Source organism: Lagenorhynchus albirostris, chromosome 3, assembly GCF_949774975.1.
Source record: "Lagenorhynchus albirostris chromosome 3, mLagAlb1.1, whole genome shotgun sequence".
NCBI lineage: Eukaryota > Metazoa > Chordata > Mammalia > Artiodactyla > Delphinidae > Lagenorhynchus > Lagenorhynchus albirostris.
In genome coordinates this window covers 28320299-28342159 of record NC_083097.1, presented here as the reverse complement: position 1 = coordinate 28342159, position 21861 = coordinate 28320299, and the positions used below count along the sequence as shown (strand labels likewise).

The 21861-nt window shown below is 46.7% G+C and overlaps 1 protein-coding gene and 1 pseudogene across 5 annotated transcripts in view; one reads left to right on the top strand and one right to left on the bottom strand.

Moving 5' to 3' along the window:
• Window positions 1–9213, bottom strand: part of RAI14 (retinoic acid induced 14) — a 147605-nt gene extending 138392 nt beyond the window's left edge. For all 5 annotated transcript variants that reach the window (XM_060146943.1, XM_060146945.1, XM_060146944.1 and 2 more), the window contains exon 1: window positions 9036–9213. The gene's annotated coding sequence lies outside the window, so the exon portion shown is untranslated. The remainder of the gene's footprint in view (window positions 1–9035) is intronic.
• Window positions 9214–18956: 9743 nt separating this feature from the next.
• LOC132518001 (signal transducing adapter molecule 1-like) lies at window positions 18957–21297 on the top strand (annotated as a pseudogene).
• The last annotated feature ends 564 nt before the right edge of the window (window positions 21298–21861 follow it).

Sequence of the window (21861 nt, the reverse complement as noted above, 5' to 3'; positions counted from 1 at the left end):
TCAAGAAGGTTCTGAGAGTATCCGAAGCAGCCTGCATCCATGATGAATGTGGATTGGGCCTGAAATAAGATTCAGCCTGAGCGAGAATGGTAGACTACTCCCCACCCAGCCCTGGGCGAGGCCTTCCTGACATGGTTCAGTGCGGGACCTCAGGGCCTTACATATGTTTGTGGCCCTTGAACAACACAGGTCTGAACTGTGCAAGTCCACTTATATGTGAAAGTTTTTCAATAAATGGATTGGAAGAATTGGGGGAGATTTGCAACAGTTTGAAAAAACCCACCAATGAACCGTGTAGCCTAGAAATATAAAAAAATGTTTAAACGGTATGTCATGAATGCATAAAATGTGTAGATACTAGTGCATCCTTACATAGGCATAACGTGAGTGATATTCAATATAAAATAAATGTGTTCGTTTTCTTACTGTTTTGTAACTTTGCTGTCAAAGAATTATATTACTGTAGAGTGTGCCTGTGTCTCTCATAACTGGAGAATCTGCATATCAGCCTATCATCACAGGTAAGTGTTTTTTTTAAAATATGGAACGATGTTTCCAATACTGTATTATTAATATGACTGTAATACCGTATGTCATAAACTTTTATCAAGGTTCATTCATTCGTGTATAGGCTACGCTACCATGAAGCAATTGTATCGACTACACTAGGCTACCATAAAGCAATCACATTGCTGCTTCTTCCTATAAATATGAATTTTTTCACATATTTTCATTTTTGATGTCTAGTGTTAGTAATACGTATAACATCTACAGGGTTTTGTATCATAAGACAATACCGATGTAGATACCGACAGACAATTCATCATATAAACAGACAACGTAAACTTACAGTATCAATACATACAGTACAGTATTGTAAGTGTATTTTCCTTACACTATTTCCTTAACCTTTCTTTTTTCTAGCTTACTTTATTGTAAGACTACAATACCTAATATACACAACAAAATATGTGCTAATCGACTGTTTGCCTTATCAGTAAGGCTTCTGGTCAACCGTAGGCTATTAGAAGTTAAGTTCTGGGGGAGTCAGAAGTGATACATGGACTTTCAACTTGGTGGGAGGGGGAATCCCCCAACCCCCCCCTCACCGTTCAGGGGTCAACTGTGTTTTCCTTCTGGCTGCCTTTGGCAAGGAAGAAAGAAAAAGCAACCCACAAGTCCCTGAGCCTTGTGGCTCACCAGTTCCCACGTCCTCTGGGGTAGCTGGGAGGAGGCTACTGTGAACAGGCTGCTTCTCCCACCAGTGAAATGACTATGGGTCAAAGCATCCACTGAAAGTTAGCACTCCCTTTCACTTTTGAAAAGCGGTCAGTCACCAGCAGCTCAACTCTCGTAGGAGGTGATGGTCAAGTTATGTGAGCATTCTCATCAAACGAAGAGGCTCAGCACAGAACTCGTTAACTCACTAACAAAGCCTGACACATAGATTTGTTTATGTGGTTCTCGCCCAGCTGGATGCTAGGGGCCTGGGTTCCAGTTCCTTTTCCAACCTTCATGTCACTGCTCAATGTCATCTGCCCCGCCCAGGACTCCCCACTAGTCTCCAACACAGCTTGTCCAAGTCTACACCAGTCTTCTTCACTGATAAACAATTATAATTAGCTCCATGTGGGGCTCCCAAGGTCACTGTCTACACCCGAGAGAAACAGAAATGGACAACATCTAGAAGCCTTGTACCAAGAGCAGGCAGAACTAAGGTTCGCATCTAGCTTTGCCTCTTACTGACTGTGCCCCTTTCCAAGGGGTCATTTCTCTGTAAATGTCTCCTCTGTAAAATGTGTTCCCGCCACCATCCCATTCCAACCACTGGAGCCTTGTGCTCCAGTGGAATGAAAATGTGTTAACCTCTTTAAAACTCGAAGCTCCATGAAGGCAGGCATTGCTGCTCATCCCTGGATCTTTTATCTACTGCCCAACGACTCCACCAACACGTGCTACTCAAGGGGGATCGGACACTGCGTAAGACGGCCCGCACCTCCGGAAGCTGCCAGCCGAGGAGCAAAGTGACTGGAGCAAAGATGGCGCTCGATTCAATTAAACCAACTAACTCATTGAAAGAACCTGCGTCATTCACCCTGTTACACGTAGGCCCGCGTCCCTTTTGGCCCAATTATTGGTTGAAGAGATGGAGAATGTCGCCTAAGATGGAGGGACAGAACAGTTCCTGAGTGTGGTCGACGATGGCAGTACCTTCTCCCAGCACCTGCTACCTCCCACAGAAGGGCGAGTTCCTCTGGAAGAGCAGGCTTCCAGCTGAGGGCCAGCTCCCCAACTAGGAAACGTGGCCCTGACTTCCTCGACTCCCTTTGGAGGCAGCCCCATAGGCTAGGAGGCCGAGATGAGAAGCACAGAACAGAGAGCCAGTCAGGATATTCCCCCCACCCGGCTGAGCAGTCAGAGATCGACCCCCGTGAGCTTAGAAGTGTCGTGGGCTGGACCCAGGGACATCTCAGTTCCCTCCCGCAACAGCAAAGGGAAGAAACTGCTGTCGCCTGGAAAGCAGAGAACGGTACAGGTCCAATGCTAGACCAAGAAATGCTGTCCCTGGGGTGAGGAACTCATGACCCAGCCTTAGAATCCATCACGTCTCTGCGAAATAGTCATACAACAGGTTAGCTTTTTATTACTTCTAAATAGCATCTTACCGCATCCAATAGAAATAGTTCCTAAAAATGGTCAGTGGTATGTAGACTGGTTAGTATAGCGACTAGAGACTGGTTTTCCTACTGAAGGTATAAACCCCACAATTATTACTTTTCACTCGTGTATGATAGGTTATCAGGTCTGGGGAACAGTGGCACATGATAGAAAACAGACCCCCTGTCATTGCACTCCTGATCTTTATGCAGTGGCTGTTAAAGGTAAACAGGACAAAGGCAACAAGGTTTTCTAGGTACATTTGATAGATCTTGCGTTAACCTGGGGATTCCAAAGAGGTTCATAACTGGGCTTCACACACAGGGACTTCCATGAACCTCTTGAAACTGACAAGGATTACAAATGTACAGCATCATTTCATATAAGTGAATAAGTGAATTTCCCCCTAGGAAAAGTGGTCCAACACCTGCATCCAATTTGCAAAAGTGTCCATCTTTGACTCAAAAATATTGAAGAATCACTGCTAGATGGCCTGCCTCCGTTTGCAGAATGAACTCCTCTTGGAGGAAAACACTTGACTCTGTGCTGCCCCAGGGCAAAGGAAGCTGCTCAGCCTTTTACTCCCCACCAGTGAGCTCTGCCAGAGCTCTTTTTCCTGGCTGGGTTTCTGTCACTTCAGCCAGCAAAGGGAACTGGACAGATGTAGTGAAAGTGAAAAGAGAGAGATGCTGCTGGGCTGTTAATTCTAGAGTCATTTAGCTCTTTAAAAAGAAAACACTCTGGATTAAGCAAACTGAATTCATCTAGTAAGCAAAGGAAAAACAGAAAAATACTGATACTGCTCTTACCAACTGCAATACTTAACAGGGATAAGAAAAGTTGAATTGAGGTTTAAAAGTAGTAATTGATTTTGAGGGAAACTGATATAGTAGAGGATGAACTGCTTACGTTTGGTTACTTGATGATAAACTTTGGTGTTCACTAAATGTCAATTTAAGAAAAAAATAAAGGAAAAGAGTATATATTTTCTTCCACTGTAGAATAAACTTCTTGGACTACAACCAACTTTTCTCACAACTGGATTCCGTTCATTTAGAAGCAGAGGTGGATAAGTCATGAACTCCCAAAGGTTGCCCCTTACCCAGGGGTGACCAATGGTTGTGGAATTTATAAGGCAAGACACTATTTCCAGTGAATGCCATTTACTACAGAAAGAACTGGACTAGATCCCAGGTAAGGTTAAATGAGGTGAGACCCATCACACAAAACCAGCTGGTGAAGCAGTTAAGACACAGTAACTGCTCCAAAGGGTGGATAGGGCAGAAAGGGGTTTCTTAACGATAGGCAAGAGAACCAAGGCTTATAGAGGTGATGTGACTTGCCTGAGAAAGAATTACATCTTCTGAACTTCAACCTTAGCATTTTGCTAACTACCTCTACTCCTCGGCCTTTTGATTACTGTTTAAATTCTCCTCTAGACTCCAAAAGCTCAATATCTGCTGGCCACCCTGAAGGACTATATGGCCCTGGGGTGGGTGGGTGGGTGTGTGGGTGTGTGTGTGTGTAGTTCAATGTTAACCACCTACTATGTGACAGATACTCTACTGGACACAATATAAGAATGAAGAATGAGGCATACTTCAAAGAGAAAAATGTTTTGTTTTAAAACACATGGCTAAGTCTGTACAGTTACAGTTACTTATTAAAATATTGACTAAATTGACTAATAACCAGTGAGTCTGATATCAAAGGCTAGAGCAGTCTGTTCATTGTAGATGGCTAGAGTTGGGAAACTGAGGTTTGATTCACAACATTTCTCTTTCATTAAACCAACACTTTTCAGCTCGTGGGTAGCAATAAAACAAAAAGAAATAATCTCTAAATCATGCAGCATCTTAATGATTTTTTTAAAAAGATACCATCAGTATCATATACCTATATAAACAAATAATGGGGGAAAAAATCTAGAATCCTTTTCCCTATCACCTATTTAAAACATACCCAAGAGGCCTTTGATATATTTAGCTTTGCTTTGTCAACTCCTATATTCATCATTTCTCCTACATAGAGGAAATCCAGTTGGCTTTTAGCAAAATAATGCACGGCACTAACAGTGAATGTTTTCAGTACCACGAGTTAAGGATTTTATGATGTGACAGTTTTTTAAGTATTTCTGGGTACACTACTATATATACTGGTTTCTCCTGGATCTTCAGATTAAGGTCACCGTTCCCCCCAACCACAGAAAAAAGAAAACACCACCTCAGGATGAATGCACAAAATCAGAGCAATGATGAGTAAACCCTCTGCAACAATCCTGAGAAATGCACTTTCTATTCTTAGAAATTCAGTGGGGTGGGTGTTACTCGAGACAGTTTCTAGTCTGTTTGGATCCTGTATGGAATGGAGGGGGAACATCACTTGGTTATACATCTTCCACATTTAAAATGCGGGAAAGCTAAAGTACCAAGAAAAAGAAAGATGGGTGTGCTTCTGAGCATCGTGTTACTTATGTTTTCTTTTGGATTCAGGTTTAGGTAAATGCTGCAGAAAAATATGAAGACACAAGTGCTTTGTGGGATAGATCACACAGACTTAAATAAAGTGCTTTGTGTATAAGAACCTGTGTTTTTATCCTGATGCAACCTGTAAATACGACATCTGGGGCACTCAAATACAGCTGGGAGAACAGCCAGCACCACTTAGGATATCCGATATGTGCTAAGAGAAATTCTAAGTAGAAAAATCACAACAAAAAAGCATGAAATTCTTTCATTCAACAAACATGTGAGTACTCACGGTACGTCAACAATGTTCTAGACACTAGGGATTCAACAGTAAACAAAAAGAGACAAAACCCCTGTCTTCCTGGAGCACATATTCTAGTAAGGACAGACATACTACTGATATGAACCAAACTAATACAAACTTCTGGCAAGTTTGAAGGCAATTAAGTGCCATGGAAGAAAATAAAGGAGAAAAGGGAACTCTCCGTGTCCAGTGGTTAGGGACTGGTGCTTTCACTGTTGGGGGCCCGGGTTCGACCCCTGGTCAAAAATAAGTAAATGGATGAATAAATAAACAAACAAAGGAGAAAAGAGCAGCAGGACATGCTGGAAGGGGGCGGCCAGGGAAGATGGGCTGAGAAGGTGATGTCTAAGTGAAGAGCTAAGGGGTTGAGGGCCACAGCCCTGGAGATATCTAGGGGAAGAACAGTCCAGAGAGTGGGAACAGTAAACGCGATGGCTCTGAGACAGGAGTGTGCCTGGTAATTTGAAGGAATAATGAGGAAACCAATGGGTTTAAATGCCTTGAACTGCTTCCAGATTAAGAGGTTACAATTCAGGGCAAAATGTCATGAACACAGCCATATTTTCATACACACTTAGAGCAGGAATGTGCCTTTGTAAATGCATACTCAAGCCCCTTAATCTTTCCAAGTCTGAAGAAATGAGGACGAGAAGGTAGAGTGAGTAACCCAGGGTTACACCACCAGTGACTGGCCAAGAAAAGGCTTCAGCACACGTATCCCAAACTCAGCACCACACTTCTGTCTGATGCTCCAACTTTATAATTAAGAGGCACTCTTATTTTTTTTTAATTGAAAAAACTGAAGAATCCAGCCAACTAACACTCTTAGAGCTAAAAATTGATCAATTTCACTTTTCATTCAGCAAATAACCAAGAGAGACCCTACATACACCCTACATATTGCTGAGAAAGAAATAATAAATGCATCATTACCTAGATCTCACTACCCAGGAATCAAATGTATAGGTGTGTAACAAAGAAACTACTCAAGGGAACATGTCTCAGATGTTGACTGCAGCACTGTTACAGTAAAAAAGTGGGAAAGATCAACTGTCCTCTGAAGAAAAAGTATAACAGTGAAAAAGTGGAAACTCAAATTTTCTCTTGGTGAGGAAAAGCGTATGCTATAATTTATTCCTACACTAGAGTTCTCTGTAGCAGCTAAAGTAAATAAGATCTACATGTACCTCAAACACATAATGACAAATTTAAAAATGCAAGCCGTGTGTATATAGAATTATGCCATTTAAATAAAATGTTAAACACACAAGCTCGCAGATACAGTTTGCGGATATGTAATACCGAAGTACCAAACACCTTTGGGCACTGTGTACACTGACTTCACGTTAGTGGTTACCTGAGGATGGAGGCAGAGGAGGAAGGATGGATAAAATATTTCAGTTACAGTTTATTTTTAAGGGGCAGGTGTGGGGGGGTATGAAGCAAATATGGAAAGATTAGCAACTCAAACGTAAGTCGTGGAAAAATGGAAGCCTTACTATGTTCTCTTTAGGTACGTTTGAGATTTTTCATACTTTTATTTGGAAAAAGCGGAAGGCTAGAAGGAAGGAACAGAGAGACAGACAAAGCTCCTTCATCACATTCCAGTGACTCCAAGGCCGAGTTCCCCGAACTTGCAAAGCTCAGGTTCTTCACCTTTAAAAGGTGAGTGATACTAGGTGTGCCGGCCTCAAAGATGCTATAGAAGTGGCAGTCTGGAGACAGAACTTCATTGTCAGATACACTACTAGCAGACACGGGCACTACATCACGTCCCCATTGACTCTCCAAGGCCCAGCATCCATTACTTTATTTCAATTTCACAGATAATAGTAATAAGATTTTTCAACAGGGTTATAACCCTCCCTCCCTCCCTCCCCCCCCAAAAAGCCATAAAAACACATCTAAGGAGTGTGAATGATACAATACATTCATTACTGAAGCATTTCAATGAATGGAGACAGCCCAGAATGGGAGCACCTCTCCCAATCCAAGTTCTGCAAGCACTGGTTAAAAATTACAAGAACTGGATACATTTCCTCACATAAAATCTATTATCTTACAAGCGGAAGGGAAAAAATATGACACTGGTTAAGTAAGCATCATTAAGAAAGGATGATCTGATTACATCCATCAGTAATAAAATTCCCAGCCACACCTGTAAACAACGACTCTGCAGGCTGGGGACAGAGCAATCAAAATCCAGCCTCTCTGTGATACACTCTCTCTTTTCCAACTTTGTTCAGACCTCAAGGAGGTGAGACTCTCCTCGCTAAGATGAACTTCTTTTAAGTCTCACTGATCAGTAAAACAATTCCTCCCTCTGCCAGGCCCTGACGGTCTTGAGATGACATTCTCCAGAGAACTGGCAGGGCGCTCGGTAGTCTCCTCTCGCGGAAGGAAAAGAGAAACCCATCTAAGTCACCTGTGAGCCTGTGGCCAAGGGAAGCCGCTGGTTCAGGTGAGCGGCCTTGAGTCCGCAGATTTGCCCCAATCACTGGAAACAAAGTTGCGCTGAGCTGGGCTCCTTGGAGAAGCCCAAGCCTGGCTACAGAGCCCAGGCGCTGGGAGATCACTTGCAGCGCCTCCACTTTCCCCTGGGCTCCGTCTGCCGCGTCTGCTGTCTCTCCCGGCTCTGAGGCCCACCCCCCTCCACAAAAGCGGGGGACGAGGTCCAAACTCAAAGGAGAGCGAGAGCCCGGGGTTAGCAGATGTACTCTGCAAACTGCAGAAACTAAACCGCAGGCACAAAAACCTGCCCGAGCCAGCAGCGAAGGGAGGGGGGGTGGTTAGGGAGGGTACCCACCCTCCCGGGCAGAGGTTGGGATAGATGGCGGGCGGGCGCCCCTCTCGCGCGCGGCTCCACATCCTGCCTCCTCCCAAAGCCCCAGCTGCCCGAAGGCTGCCCGAACTCCAGCATCTCTCCTCCCGGCCCTCCTCGGAGCTGCGGTGGGGAAACGGACAGAAAGGACGGGGAGCGGGGTCAGTCGCAGGCCCGGAGTGGCCCTGCCAGCACCCTTGAGCCAGCGGAGGGCTCCCGGAGTCAGAAAAAGAACAATAGCGGACCCTCGGTCGCCGAGCCCCCCGAGTCTCCCGCTCGCGCCTTCCTCCCCAGCTCCTCCAAGCTCAGCGCGGAGGCGGGTCGAGCCCTGAAGCGGGGACTGGGGGGAGCCAGACGCAGGCGGGCCAGGCAGGTGGGACAGGGAGCCGACTCGGGGCACCCAGAACGCCCTGCCGGGGACTGGTCATTCATTCCCACCCGCGCTCCCTCCGCACCCACCCCTGCCCCAGCCGGCCTGCGAGTCGCGGGGGCCGGTAGGAGAAAACCCCGCTCCTAACTTGGCTCGTCCTCCCTTTCTGCTCTGACGCCCACCATCCTCCTCTTCCTGTGTTTCCCAGTCTGCCCTCTGCAGACAGCGGGCGGCCGGCGGGGACAAGGGACTGGCGGCGGGACCCTCGCTGCCAGCCCGCCGAGCCACTCCGCCGGCGCGTCGTCCGCGCCTATCTGGCCGCCTCCCTCGTCCGAACCCCAGACACAAAGGCGGGGACCGGAGCCCGCGAGCCCGCTCCGGGGAGCCTCCCGACTCTCGGCGCCGCGCACTCACCCCATCTAGGCGGCGGCGGCGGCTCCCGGGCCCCGCTGGCTGCGCCACCCCGCCCGCCGCTTCCCCAGGAAAAACGCGGACGCCGGGCTCGCTTCCTGCTCAGCTTCCTGCGCCTCGGTCCCTCCTCCTCCCCCGCTGCGGGGGTCAGTGGGCGCCGCGGCTCCCGGGCTGGGCCGGCGGGGCGGGGCGGGGGCAGCACCACCACGTGGCCGCCCGGCGCCGGCCCCCGCCGACCCGGATCCCGCGGGAGCGGGAAGGGAGGTGCTAACCATTCCCCTCCCCTTCCACCCCGCGCGGCCCCAAATTCCGCGAGTCAGGTGATCCGGACCTGCGGGAGGTACTCCCGGCCCGCGCGCCCTGGGCGTCCGCGGCTTGCTTTTAGTTTTCCACGGATCGTGGGATTCTCCCCCGTGGATCTTTTATCATCATCACCTGAAGTTAATGGAAACCACCGGTGCTCTGACCCCAGGGTTTAGGACGGATGAGATCCTGAATAGTAATGCATTTCTGGTTAACGTCCAAAGTCGTTTGCGGTCGTGGGGTGTTTTAAAGTCGCTGATCCAAGCGCTTTCTAACCAGAATCAAATCGGTCATATTTTCCAAAATTACTGAACAGAAAGTAAACTGGAACACGCTCGTAGTCTCTGGACTGAACCAGTTGGTTGGAATATGTTCGGTAACGCTCATCAGGTGGCAGGAGAAAACTACCAGCGTTAAGTATTGCTCGGAGAGTTGGGAAGGAGAAACCTACTGTCTGAACTGAGAGGCACCATGGGGAACGCCCTCCCCGCAGGGTCTGGGATGCAAAGGAGGCGCCGACAGCTCCTCTCTCTTCCCCAGCCCGCTGAGCCCGGCGTTTGAATCGTGATGGGCTCCTCCTGTAGTTCCAAGGATTTCAAAGCTCTCCACCTCCCGTTAAATTTGGGACGGCTTTGCCACTCATTTTGATCATGTTAACCAGCTGTGGCTTAGAAAGTCTTCTGATGAACCTAGGGGCAGGACAGGAATAAAGACGCAGACTTAGAGAAGGGACTTGAGGACATGGGGAGGGGGAAGGGTAAACTGGGACGAAGTGAGAGAGTGACATGGACATATATACACTACCAAGTGTAAAACAGATAGCTAGTGGGAAGCAGCCGCATAGCACAGGGAGATCAGCTCAGTGCTTTGTGACAACCTAGAGGGATGGCATAGGGATGGTGGGAGGGAGGCTAAAGAGGGAGGGGATATGGGGATACACGTATACATATAGCTGATTCATGTTGTTATACAGCAGAAACTAACACAACATTGTAAAGCAATTATACTCCAGTAAAGATGTTAAAAAAAGAAAAGTCTTTAATCACCAAAGCCCCTGTGTTCCCCCTGTTAACTCTACGTCCTTTGCACAGGGCAGGAAGTTTTCTAGAATAAATGAGTGGTATGAGTCCTTTTTTTGGTGAGATCGACTCAATCAATTGATTTTTTTTTAATTCCAACAAAACTGAAATTAACCTGAGTTCAGTTTATAATGTCTTGGTCAGATCTCCATGACCCCAGGTCAGACTTCATCTGTACCCCTGTCTCCCCCACCCATGGCCAAGCCAAGGGAACAGCCTGTCTTAGCTGTAACAGGTGACTTATCAAACAGAGAGCAAAAGCTGTGTAACTAGTTGTATGGTCTTCCCTTCCTAAATCATAGGTCAGAGATTCCTTAGAGAAGTGAGGAAGAGCGGGTTTAAAGCAAGACGTACACTCCTTTTCCTGTCTTTTATCCCTCTCAAATCACTCTCTGAAAGACATGGGAACTGGTAAACTTCTTTTTGGTTTAGTTCTGGCGATTTCCACAATACGGTTTTTCATTGCAGTTCATATGAATGGGGTGGCGTAGGGTGTTTATCGGGAACAATACTGCCACGTGTGAGTTTTCTGTTCCCCTTTCAGCAGGTCAGTGTCATTCAAGAGGTGGCAGCTGGCAGGGTGGGCATTGGAACGGGGTGCAGGGTGTACCGTGCTGCTTTGGAAACTTAACGTGTGTATTCTGTAGCTGAAGGAGTTAAAATATCAGACAAAACTGTGTAAGGCGGGGTCATCAGCCTTTTATTCATAGGAACCCTGTCCCTCTTCTTCTTTTTTTTTTTTTCTCTTCTACATGGCCAGGCCCTGTCCCAGCTACCTGCTTGGGGGCCGGTAGGCCCCTGTCAGCCCTGTGGCTCCCATAGGTGGCTTGTGTGCTTATTCTCCTTAATTAATTAATTTATTTGTTTATTTTTTTAATTTTAGAATTTTTTTATACAGCAGGTTCTTATTAGTTATCCATTTTATACATATCAGTGTATATATGTCCATCCCAATCTCCCAATTCATCCCACCACCACCACCCCGCCACTATTCTGCTTGATTTATAATCCCACCATCTACATTAGTCTGGGTGAGAGATTGTTGTGGAGGGAAGGATTCATAGCTAATCTTTGTGCCAAGACCTTTTACCAGCTCCCACCCTCCGTTGAAACTCAAACCACCTGCTCAGACCACAGCTGACATTCTGCCACCTGCAGGGAGATTGGTGGTCAAGTATGGGATTGAACACCCATGCTTGACCACCAAGTGGTTTTATTGCCCAGGCCTTTTAGAAAGTGCTAATTGGGTTCAGGATACATTGAACACCACCCTTGGATGGAGAGCTGACCCGCGTGAAAGGGTTTGAGATGTGGAAGCAAGGATAAAATGACCATATAAACTGCATAAAGTTGGTAGAACCTTTTGGGAATGAACAGCATGTTGAATTTCAATAGGAGAAGTATCCCCAAATCAAAGCAACTGTGGTGTGATGTGCAATACTAAGAGTAATAAGAGCCAGGGGACCAGGTTTCCCGACCCCTGTGTTTGACTCACTTGCCCTTTGAACTGCACCACGTGTTTGAATCTCACCTGGCCCACTTTCCCACTCAGTAAAAGAGAATGTTGAATTACATGCCCTCTAACATCCTAAGACCATTCTCTTAGTTTGAAGAGCCTTCACAAGCAACGCTGTCCCCACATGTTATGGCAAAGGGTCTGTTCTAGCAGGTCCTAATAGTGTTGCTAGCCAGTACTTAGCAGGATGCATAAATGAGATTCATCGATTGGTGGGGCTCAATTTTCATTTTTGAAATTAAATAATATTACATTCCTTCTTTCTTGCTCCATCTCTCACCAATATCAGTTCTCCCCAGATTAAAATCTTCTTAAGTTTGAGAAAACAAAGCTAAGACTTGTTGGGATAAAAAGAAACTGTCCCTGAAGGAGGAGATAGAGATAGCCGAAAAGTACCAGAATCAAAAAGTACCCCTCCACTCTTTGGTGTTTGGTCAGGATCTGACTGCATTTCTGGGTCTAGTTAGAGGCAGCATAATTTAGAGGAATGTGGTGATATTGGACCCAGTCCAGAGAATGGAACAAAAACACAATCAGAAGTTTGGAGAGAGATCATCTACGGAGAAAAGGCCAAATATTCATAGCAAAACCACCTTTTGTGTTTTCTTGACAATGTTTCCAAATAGGAGGAAACTGTGACATGGGAGAAATTAATACGTGTGGCATTGCTTTTCATAATTGAGTAAGACCATAGTAATAAAGTAGCGTGCAAACACTGATTAGCCCATGGTTTCTCCACTTGCCAGGAAGCCAGCAGAAATTTCTCCAAGGGTAGGTTACTACCCTTTCCTTCTCAGTGACTTGGGCACCCGATGGGGAGGGAAGGCTAAGATGTTTAGTAAAAATACATTCCGCAGCCCTGCATCAGAGCCCCGATTGTAGGAGTATGGCAGAGAAGCTAAGCATCTGAACCTTGACACTACAGACCTGAGAAGGTCTTAAGACCGTCTGGCCCATCATCTCCAATGAGGAATGGAAAGTCTGCAGAACTGCGCTGTCCAGTATGGCAGCCACTAGCCACGTGTGAACACCTGAAATGTCACTACTCTACTAGGCTACTGGGCATGTGAAATGTCACTAGTCCAAACTGAGATGTGCAACAAATGCAAAATACGCACCAAATTTCAAAGACTAACAAAGAAAAATATCTCACAAATAATTTTTACACTGAAATGCTGATATTTTGGATATACTAGGTTAAATATATTATTGAAATGCTGATATTTTGGATATATTAGGTTAAATATATTATAGACACTAATTTCAGTTATTTCTTTTTGCTTTTTAAAATGTAGCTAAGTAGAAAATTGACAAGTTACTATCTGGCTTACATTGTATTTCTATTGCATAGCACTGCTATGGGGGCTGATATCAGCAGCTAACACACATTTAGCACCTACTGTGTACCAGGCACTCTTCTAAGCGATATATACTTAATTTTACAACCTGTGACACTTCTGAGAGTGAAGTAGGGCAGGCGAATGCTGAACCAGCCAGGATACCGGACAAAAGGCATAAACTGCAACTGTCCTGAGCAAACTGAGATGTCAGGCCCACCTAATGTTAGGTCAAATTAATCCTTACGTCAAACCTATAAGTACCATTATCATCCCCGTTGGGCACATGAGGGAACTGGGGCACAGAGAGATTAAGTAACTTGCCCAAAGTCACACAGCTGGGAAGTAGTAGTGTTGGGATTCAAACCAGGGCAGTCCAGCTCTCGAGCCTTCACTCTTAACTGCTGTGCACCACTGTCTGCTCAAGAGCTAAGTATGGATAGAGGATTTAGTAGATGCCGTTTTCCTTACTTCGCACAGCAACTTGGACAGAGTATTATCCTGTTTTTAGAGTGCAGAAACTGAGCTTTAAATAGATCCAGCAACTTGTCCAAATCCTAGAACCAGAAAGAATGGAGCCAAGAATGGAGGTGTGGGATGCCCGACTCCAGAGAGGTCCTCGTAACCACCATGTCATATTGCTTTCAGGCCACCTCTGTTTAAAAACAACTCTCACATTGATCTCACTACTTCTCCCTGTTCTGGCAGAGGACTGGATAAGAGAAGATGAGAACCCAGGTGTCATCACCTTGGAACAAATACCAAAAGCTCAATCTTCTTGGCCTCTCCTTTCTTGGAAAGAGCATTTTAAGGTAATCCAAAGAGCAATCCATGTGCCACATTGGTTGTTCTGCTGTGCGTGTCAGAAATTCCAGAAAGTATCTGCCATTGAGGCAGTGGAGGAGGGCATTGTGAGGAGCTCACAAACATCAAGGAGGGGGTTGGTTATCAAAAGGCTGAGAGTGGGCTTCCCTGGTGGCACAGTGGTTGAGAGTCCGCCTGCCGATGCAGGGGACGCGGGTTCGTGCCCCGGTCCGGGAAGATCCCATATGTTGCGGAGCGGCTGCGCCCGTGAGCCATGGCCGCTGAGCCTGCGCGTCCGGAGCCTGTGCTCCGCAACGGGAGAGGCCACAACAGTGAGAGGCCCGCGTACCGCAAACAAACAAACAAACAAATTAACATAAAAATGGTCATAGGATATAGTTTAAACACTTCTAGGGCACAATTTGCTAAATCTTTATGGAAAATTACTGGCTAATATGTAAGGTACAGCATTGAGCACACATAGTAAAAAGAAATATGAGATGTCCTTGACCTCCAACCTATTTGAAGAGATGATCTTAGGCATACATGGACAAAGAGTCATGAAAAGAAAACAGCAGAGGCCTTCATGTTGCTTTCTAGCTCCTCAGCACTATTCTGTGGTTTTGCCAAGCCATGTTGCCAGGCAAGCTGTACCCTTGAAAACGCAAGGCGTACTATTCTGCTGAACTATTATGAAGCAGTGTGCTATGGGAACCAAAATACAAGTAAACTCACCTCCACCCACAGAGATTCCAATTCTAGAGTGCAGCCTGGACTGAAGACGACTATACTACGCAGCCTCCGTGCTAGTAAATAATGTGATTGAAACATCATGAGCGTTGGAATCAGCTTCCTGTTACAGTGATAACAGGGACTGTTAGGAGGTAACAGTGGCTTTAACAAAATAGGGGCTTGTTTTTCTCATATTCTGAAAAGTTGCTTTATTTAGATCAGTGGCTAAAGGCTGTCAGGTCTGAGGTCTCTGTGATTCTCTAGATTTTCCCCTCATTGTCAGAAGACAGCTTACCTGCCTACAGCATCCATTCTGTGTTCCAGGCAGGCAGAAGGGGAAGAGTGGACAGCCAGTGTGGCCTACCCCTCTTAGGGAGATCTTCTGAAAGCCCCACTCAACTTTTTAATTTTATTGGTCAAAACTGTGTCACATGGCCAGCCCCCTCTGAAAGGAAGGGAAGGAAATACAGACTTTTTTGCTGGGTACGTTGTACATGAAATAAAATTGGGGTTCTGCTAATGTGGAAACGGGGAGAATGGATATTGGGTTTATCTGTTGCTGTGAAACAAACGACCTCAAAACTTAGTGGCTTAAAACAGCAACAACAGGGGCTTCCCTGGTGGCATAGTGGTTGGGAGTCCGCGTGCCAATGCAGGGGACACGGGTTTGAGACCTGGTCCGGGAAGATCCCACATGCCACGGAGCAACAAAGCCCGTGAGCAACAGCTGCTGAGCCCACATGCTGCAACTACTGAAGCCTGTGCACCTGGAGTCCGTGTTCTGCAGCAAGGGGGGCCACCGCGGTGGGGAGCCCATGCACCGCAGCAGGGAGTGGCCCCTGCTCGCTGCAACTAGGGAAAAGCCCACACGCAGCAAGGAAGAACCAATGCAGCCAATAAATAAATAAATAAATAATTTTTAAAAAAAAGAAGAAAAAAAACCAGCAACAACAATATTATCTATTATTTCTCATGATTCTGTGGGTTGACCCACAGAATGGTTCTGGAATGGCCAAATAACCTGAAATGGTCTCACTCCTAGAGCTGGTGGTTAGTGTTGGTTCCTGGCTGGAGGTCAGCTAGGGATTGTTGGCTGAGACATTGGTTCTCCTTCACGTGGTGTCTTGGGCTTCCTCATGGACTGGTGGCTGGGTTCCAAGAAGGAACGTTCTGAGGGCATGCACCTCAGTGTGCAAGTGCTTATCAAGCCTCCACTTACACCATGCTTGCCACGGTCCCATTGGCCAAAGCTCATGGCCTGGCCGAATCCAAAGTCAAAGTGGGAAGCAATTACACAAAGGCATAAAATCCAGGAAGCAGGGTTCACAGGGGACCAGCAAAGTACCTGTCCACCGTAGGTAGGCATCTAGCTATCTCTGCCAAAGCATCTTTTTTGATAATATGTTAAAATTTAGCAATGCTTATTCTGCAGCAAGCGTAGAACAATATTTGGCAAGCATTAACTCTGAAAATCCTCACAACAACCTTCTGGGGTACATGCTCTTATTATTTCCATTTAGCGATGAGGAACTAGATCAGGGAAGCTTAAGAAAGTTGCAGAAGGTCACCTAGTAAGAAAACACCAGGGCTGGAATTTGAACCCAACCTGAATATTCAGCTTGGACAGGGGTTTGTGAGCACATTCTGGCTTCAGTAAGATGGGAGGAAATCAAGTGACAGGGATCTAATAAAACAGCCATTTAAAAGAGATTTCCCCCATGTTTTAAATACCATTATCTTTCATCCTCTCCGGTAGCAGGTGCAGAGAGAAGAGTGGCATATCCCTGCCCATCAGAGTCAAGGCAGAAGGGCTGTACTGAGGAGATGCTCACTTGCTTTCTGGGCAGGTGGTCTAATGCACGCGGGGCCCCTCTTCCCCAAGTACACACTGCGGGAAGCAGAGGTGAAAGCACACGTGAGCCAGGTAAAGTTGGGGTGGTTACAGTTGCCCCTGGGAAAACTTGAGGAAGAAGTCTGAACACCTAGGAGCCTCGATGAAGGAATCTAGGAGGTTTCTGAAAGGGAAACCCCGAAATTGACTGCCCTTATACCTCGACAAGTGTGTCAGAAGCGAATCACCCTAACATGCTAGAAACACCTTCCACTGATGAAAAGCCCAGTGAAGATGCTCTACTTTTTCTGTTTGAAAGTGAGTTTCTCCAAGTGTGGCCTCTGCACTAGTCTGTCCACAGAAATACTGACTCAGTTCTCCATGGGGTGGATCAGAAAATCTGCATGTTTAAGGAGCATCCCAAGGGACTCTTATACACAATACATTTGCAAATTATTGGTTTAAAAATGTTCTTTCAGTATGATGATTTTTAAAACAGTGCTTTCAAACTTTAAAAAATTTTTTCTTTATTTATTTTCTTTCTTTCTTTTATTTTTTTTGGCTGCATTGGGTCTTCATTGCTGCATGTGGGCTTTCTCTAGTTGCGGTGAGCCGGGGCTACTCTTTGTTGCAGTGCGCGGGGCTTCTCATTGCGGTGGCTTCTCTTGTTGAGGAGCATGGGCTCTAGGCGTGTGGGCTTCAGTACTTGTGGCTCGCGGGCCCTAGACCGCAGGCTTGTAGTTGTTGCGCATGGGCTTTGTTGCTCCGCGGCATGTGGGATCTTCATGGCCCAGGGCTCGAACCCGTGTCCCCTGCATCAGCAGGCGGATTCTTAACCGCTGCGCCACCAGGGAAGCCCTGGTTTTCAAACTTTGTGCATCTGAATCCCCTGAGATCTCTTGAAAAAGTAGGTTCTGATTCAGTAGATCTGAAGAACGGCTTGAAATTCTGCCTTTTTAACAATTTCCCAGCCCTGATGCTGGTCTGAAGAACCAAGCCCCACACCTTGTAGCCAAGCTTTAAAAACCTTGGAGGGAAAAAAACCAAAACAAACCCTTTTGGGTTGTAACAGAGGGAGGCAGACAAACATAGTGGAAGTGGAGGCAGGGGTACCCTCGGCGCATCTGTGGGAGAGACAGAAGATCACTGCCCTTTCCAAAGGGACAGGTCACTGATAAAAGATACAGACGCAGTAGCAAAAGAGGGAGCTTAGAGATATCCAGAGCAGGCTCCCCAGTCAAGGTGAGATTGATGGGCAAGTGCAACAGGATAGAGTGATGAAGGTGTTTTTCTAATGAATCTGGCCTGAGGAGTTCAGACCATCGTTAAAGAGCTTGAAGAAACTCAGAAGAGTCAGATGGTGCAAAATCAATGGAACTGAATGAACACAAATATTTAGACAGGCTGATCTCCTAAGGTGCGAAAATACACAATTTGTATTTTAAGAGTTTGTGCGTAGTTTTTTCTTCAACCCTTGCTTTTTTTTTTTTTTTTTTTTTTGCGGTACACGGGTCTCTCACTGTTGTGGCCTCTCCCGTTGCGGAGCACAGGCTCCAGAAGCGCAGGCTCAGCGGCCATGGTTTACGGGCCCAGCCGCTCCCTGGCATGTGGGATCTTCCCGGACCGGGGCACGAACCCGCGTCCCCTGCATCGGCAGGCAGACTTTCAACCACTGCGCCACCAGGGAAGCCCCAACCCTTGCTTTTTGCTGTGGTTTTATGTTGTTTATACTCAGAAGGAAGATACTGGTAGTATACGCTATGTGCTAGTTCCCCAGAAAAGTACATTTTTAATCCTTGCAAATGAATCTGGATACCTTCCTCAGGCAGATCCCCCCGACGCCCCGCCCCGGGAGGCGTATGGAGCAAAGTTCATTCTCTTTGCAAAGCGGCGCCTGATACTATCCCTTAGCTACACAGTGGCTGGCATCGATACCACTCTTTAGAGTTAACAAAGGATTTTTACACCCACTTGTCACATTTTTTACCCCCGCATTATAGAAAATAAGTAAGGCAATAATTACTGTCCTATTGTGCAATAAAAAAACTGAGTTGGTGGCGCGGTGGTTGAGAGTACCCGCGTACCGGGTACAGCCTGCGTACCGCAAAAAATAAAAAACAACTAAGTTACACAGAGTTTTAGGGATTTGTCTAAGGAGCAGACTCAAAGCTGGAGCCCCCGCTCCTCCGCGCTTGCCGCCACCGCGGTAGCTGGGGCTCGGGGAGAGGACGAGCTGCCGCGGAGCCCGGAGAGTCCGTCTCGGTCGCTGTTTTTGCCTGAGGACCCTTCCTTCCTCGGTCGCACCCTGACTCCCTTGGTGTCGACGGGGAGTCCCTGAGGACACCTCAGCACGCAGTGGAGATGCCTCTCTTTGCCACCAATCCCTTCGATCAGGATGTCGAGGAAGCAACCGGTGAGATGAATGCTGCTGAGGACTGGGGCCTCATTTTGGATAGCTGTGATAAAGCCGGCCAGTCTCGCACTGGTGGTTATTGGATGGATTTAGAATAGTCTTTTGGGATGGTGTAGCCCCATCACCAAGGCCTAAACGCTCTGCTGCAAGGACTGTCCACTTTGGTATGAGCTCTGACAGCTGTGTGAGCTCTGGGAGCCCTTTAACGTAGAGCTCTCAGTCGCTTTTTGTCCAGCCTTGTGGGCAGCAGACCTCAGTGGACACCATGCAGACCTAAAGGTTGTCTACGGTCTATTATGAGGAGGGTGAACCATAAAGATCCTCATGTTGCTATGCAGGCTCTGACTTTTCTAGGAGTATGTGTACCAAATTGTGGCAACATGTTTCACTTAGAAGTACGTTCAAGAGATTTTGCTAGTGAAGTAAGCAATGGATTAAACAAGTGTCACCCTGAAGTGTGGGAAAAATTAAAGGCTCTTATGGTTGAATGGATGGATGAATTTAAGAATCATCCACAGCTTAGTCGACTCTCAGCAACGGTTAATAACCTTAAGGAACAAGGTGTTAACGTTTCCAGCTATTGGCTGTCAGGTGAGGATACTGAGACCCAGAATGGTTAAGTGACTTGCCCAGGGCCACAGCTAGTAGTTGACAGAGCTGGAACCAGGACACAGGCCTCCTGACTCTCGGTCCAGTGTTCCTTCCACTACACGATCCTGCCTTCCGTTTGAGGCTGCGGAACAAGCAAAAGCAAGCCCAGCTCTTGTAGCCAAAGATCCTGGTACTGGGCTAACAAAAAAGAAGATCTAGCAAAAGCCATTGAGTTGTCACTGAAGGAACAAAGGCAGCAGTCAACCACCCTTTCCAGTTTGTATCCAAGCACATCTAATCTCTTAACTAACCACCAACACGAAGGCCGAAAACTTCGTGCTGTATACGACTTGGAAGCTGCTGAAGATAATGAACTTACTTTTAGAGTAGGAGAAATTGTTACAGTTCTTTTTTTTTTAAATTTTATTTAATTTTTTTAATTTTTGGGTGCGTTGGGTCTTCGTTGCTGTGTGTGGGCTTTCTCTGGTTGCGGTGAGTGGGGGTTACTGTTCGTTGCGGTGGGCAGGCTTCTCATTGCGGTGGCTTCTCTTGTTGTGGAGCACGGGCTCTAGGTGCGCAGGCTTCAGTAGTTGTGGCACGCGGGATCAGTAGTTGTGGCTCGCAAGCTCTAGAGCGCAGGCTCAGTAGTTGTGGCGCACGGGCTTATTTGCTCCGCGGCATGTGGGATCTTCCCGGACCAGGGCTCGAACCCTGCATTGGCAGACGGATTCTTAACCACTGCACCACCAGGGAAGCCCTGTTACAGTTCTTGATGACAGTGACCCCAACTGGTGGAAAGGTGAAACCCATCAAGGCCTGGGGTTATTCCCCTCTAATTTTGTGACTGCAGATCTCACTGCTGAACCAGAAATGATTAAAACGGAGAAGATGGTACAATTTAGTGATGATGTTCAGGTAGAAACGATAGAACCAGAGCCAGAACAAACCTACATGGATGAAGATAAAATGGACCAGTTGCTACAGATGTTGCAAAGTACAGATCCCAGTGATGATCAGCCAGATCTGCCAGAGCTCCTTCATCTTGAAGCTGTGTGTCACCAGATGGGACCTCTCATTGATGAGAAGCTGGAAGATATTGATAGAGAACATTCAGAACTCTCAGAACTCAATGTTAAAGTGGTAGAGGCCCTGTCCTTTTATACCAAGTTAAGGAATGAAGATCCAATGTATTCCATGGATGCAAAATTACAGAATCAGCAGTATTATATTCAGTCACCTGGTGTTTCTGGTCCTCAGGTGTACCCAGGCCCTCCTCAGCGTGGAGCTTACCCGGTCACAGGGAACGCACAGATGGGCCAGCTCCAGAGCTACAGCCTTCCCCTGGAGCAGCTGTCTTCTCTCAGCCAAGGAACAGTGCCACTGCCCGCGAGCCCAGCCCTTCCTAGTCAGCAGGCCCAGGCTTCCTACCTCAACACAACGGGCAGTTCTGTTCAAGGGAACACGTAGCTCAGCCAGGCTTCAGTGGACAGTCCTCCTCCTGCCGCCGCTGCCGCCCCCGTCATCATGATATGCCAGAACGCGGGGACCAGCCTGTCCCAGGTGCCGAACTATACTTTCACATCAGCGCTGCCCCAGCCCAGAGGCAGCTATCAGCCATCTCCACCCCAGCAGCCGTACTCGCAGAAGGCCCTGCTATAGGACTGGGATTCCTCTTTATGGCAAGTGTCTGCTAAACGCTGATGACAATGTTATGAGATTCTTTAATATCTTAAGATTTGTTTATCCTCAGCTTATAGGAATTGTATCTTGGTCAACAAGTTCCAATATTCAAGAAGGGAGACCTCTCCTCAATTTGCACTGACTTTTTAGAGGCCCTCCACTCCCCCTCCCCCAGAGGAATGAAACTACTTACAACATTTAATTGCTTTCAACATATGAAAGAATCAAGGCAAGATTATTTGTCTCGTAAAATTACCTGGTCTGCAAAGCAGTCAGACTGGCAAGCACCATTGTGGCAGATGTTGTGTGCATAGATCGCTGTGTAACTTCTCTCGTGGCCACTTTGAATCACAGTGGTGATCATGTGAATATATTTAACACTGTTAACTTAATTGACATTGCTGCTTTATTTTAATCATGAACAACTACCATGTTTCATAATGTTTTGTGTAAATTTAAGATAATTACACTGTCTCTTTAAACTGCAAGAGAACAAAGCTGTAGCATATGTACATGAAGGCATTATGTTGTCCATGTTGCAGT